Source organism: Belonocnema kinseyi, chromosome 7 (assembly GCF_010883055.1).
Source record: "Belonocnema kinseyi isolate 2016_QV_RU_SX_M_011 chromosome 7, B_treatae_v1, whole genome shotgun sequence".
NCBI classification, from domain to species: domain Eukaryota; kingdom Metazoa; phylum Arthropoda; class Insecta; order Hymenoptera; family Cynipidae; genus Belonocnema; species Belonocnema kinseyi.
In genome coordinates, this window is record NC_046663.1 from 69,892,055 (window position 1) to 69,895,460 (window position 3,406).

Here is a 3,406-nt window from a genome sequence, read left to right on the forward strand (position 1 = left end):
CGTAGAAGTCCTCAATGGCCACGACGACGATGGTGTGCACGACTTCGTTAATACGGTTAAACGTGCGAAGCACAGATGCTCTCATTCAAATCTATCACTAGATTACATCATAACCGAAAAAATTATTGGGAATGCTAAAAGAGCAATTAGGCATTGTTCTATAAACAGTTATGATGATCTATACAGTGCCCTTAGGACAAATTTAGCAACTACAACTACTCTGGAAACTTGTAGAAGCAGATTAGAAGTTATACGGCAAAATCATGATACTGTACAAAATTATAATCAAAGATTTAAAAGTGCTTATAACGAGTTAATTTATATAATTCAGTCCGAATACTCGTCCGGAATAGAGCGCAAATTAGCCCTTCAAATAGAGGGAAAATATGCTACTAAAAGATACGTGATGAACCTCCGAGAAGACGTTAGTAATCAAGTGCGACCTTTAAAACCAAGATGTTTGAATGAAGCTCTGCAGGAGGCACTTGAAGCAGAAGTGTGGTGTAGAGAACGCCTCCGTACAAAAGTTTTGTCGGCGCCTCGACTGCCACAATCCCACAGCAACAGACTGCCGATGAGAAGCACGGGATCACCCACAGCACGAAACCAGCAGCCACAAATGCGGAACCAACCCTCCGACGTCCCCAACCAAGGATTGCTCTTACAGCAGAGAATTCAAATGACCTGTAACTATTGTAAGAAACCAGGCCACTTTGAGAGACAATGCTCAATCAAACTTACGCAACAGGATTTTCACAACGGAACGAACCAGAAAAGAACACCGGGAGTAAGGAATATTCTGGATATGGAGGATTCACAAAACCCGTTAGAATGTTACGGAGTAACAGAGGAAGAGCAAAACCAGCTCGACAACTACGAGGAATCTGCAGAGTTTCAGCAATTTGCTAACGATTACAGTCCATACATGGTAGACACTCAGACGGAACTTCCTTCAGATTGTTAGTAGATTCCGGAACCGCGATAAATCTAATAAAGAAATCGGAAGTACCATCAGAAAGGACACCATTTGATATGAAAAAACGTTTTTCCATGGGGAGAGATATACACCATTCAAATCAAGCGGTAAGAATACCATATTTAGGAAAACTACATCTCTTCCATATCATTGCTGACGATTTTTCCTTACCAGAGGAAGGTATCATTGGCCTGCCTTTTTTTAACGCGTTTGATAAATACCATTTGACTAAGAACTTCCTTTACGTAGACAATAAAAAGTTACCCCTTTATGAGGACGGAAAATTTTTACCTGGCAATACAGCACAAATAACCCGGATGAAAGTAATTGACAAAGATTAAGACATTTACATAGAAAATGATAAATTAATCCCTGACGGTGTTTACAAAATAGAAAATGAAGAGTTAGTTGTACCCCTGTACAATTATGATAAAGACCCGTTGATAATACCACAAAAAATCGAGTACGAAGCAATAGAGCAAATTAAAGAAACAAATAGAATGAGTGCTACTTTAGTGGAATAAAACCAGGTAAACAGGATTCAAGATTTATTAAGCAAGACTAGATTAAAGCACGCAGAAAAAGCGGAAGCTCCTAAATTATGTAAAATAATAGCGGGTTACAGTGATATTTACAACCTTGAAGGCGACCCGTTTCCATATACTGATCTAGTGGAACATGAAATCGTTTTAAAAACAGGAAAAATAGTCAATTTAAAATCCTACCGTCCTCCTGAATGCCATAAAGAGGAAATAAAAACTCAAATGCATGAATTGAAGGAAAAAGGTCTCATGAGAGATTCAAAATCACCCTTCAATTCACCGATTTGGGTTGTCCCAAAAAAGGAAGACGCGTCTGGTAGGAAGAAATGGCGAATAGTAATCGATTTTCGAAAAGTGAATGAAGACACAGAACAAGATGCTTATCCACTACCCATCATTGAAGACATTTTGGATCAATTAGGGAATGCAAAATTCTTTTCAGCCTTCGACCTCAGCTCTGGGTTTCACCAAATTCCAATGAGTGATACCTCAAAAAATTATACGGCTTTTTCAATACCAGAAGGACATTTTGAATTTAATAGAATGCCCTTTGGACTCAAAAATGCTCCCGCAACTTTCCAAAGGATGATGGACAATGCCTTAGAGGATTGGTAGGAAAAAAATGTTTTGTTTACCTCGACGACATTATCGTATTCGGCTCAACTTTAAAAGAACACAACGAGAACCTAGTAAGCCTATTTGACAGACTGAGAGAAACGGGATTAAAACTTCAGCCTGACAAGTGCCAGTATTTACGTCCGGAACTCGAATATTTAGGACACTTGTTAACTGAGGACGGTGTAAAACCTAACGCCGCAAAAATACAAGCATTACGGGGATTTAAACCACCACAGAATGTAACCCAAGTTCAGAGCTTTTTGGGACTCGCAGGGTATTATAGAAAATTTATAAAAAATTTCTCTCATATTTGTAAGCCTCTTACAAATCTAACACAGAAGGAGACACCTTTTGACTGGTCAACAAATTGTCAAGAGTCTTTTAAACAAATAAAAGAACTATTATGCTCAGCACCGGTTTTAAGATTTTCAAACTACAAGGAGAAATTCACTTTAACGACAGACGCATCTAATCACGGATTAGGTGCAGTATTATCCCAAAACGGTCACCCCTGATGTTACATATTAAGGACGTTAAACAAAGCCGAGATTAATTATAATACAACAGAGAAGGAACTTTTAGCAATAGTTTGGGCATGCAAAAGGTTAAGACAGTACCTTCTTGGAAGAAAGTTTACAATTCAAACGGACCATCAGGCATTAATATGGCTACAAAACGTGAAAGATCCCTCTTCACGATTGTTAAGATGGAGATTACGTTTGGAGGAATATTGTTACACTGTCGAACACGTAAAAGGTAAGGAAAATAAAGCCGCAGATTGCCTATCTAGACTATTTCCAATTCAACAAGAAGAAGATTCTCTACAAAATACACCAGAAGAAGTTGAGCTGGACGTGGAAAGAGGGGAGGAATTAATAGGAAAAGAAACAGCGAGTACGTCCAGAGAGGAAAATGTTTTACCACAACCGTCAACAAGTTCTTACCGCCGTCGCATGGATGCAAATCTACTCATCTCGGATGACGAAGAGTTAACGGATGGAAGAGATAATTTACACAAAGAATGTAAAAAATGGATTACTAATAGAACACCCAGTAGAGAACATGTAAAAGCTAACGCAGGTGAAAAGCTCTGGAGAACTATATCCAAGGAACGGAAAGGAAGTGAAGCAACATCTCTATATAAGTTACCTCAATTTAATGAGACCGTGTGGCTGAAAGTATTAGATAAGATAAATAAAGATGCCATGGCCTGCAAGCTATCTATTTCACGATACCACTTTATAGACCCAATGATCACCCCTTTAGAAAA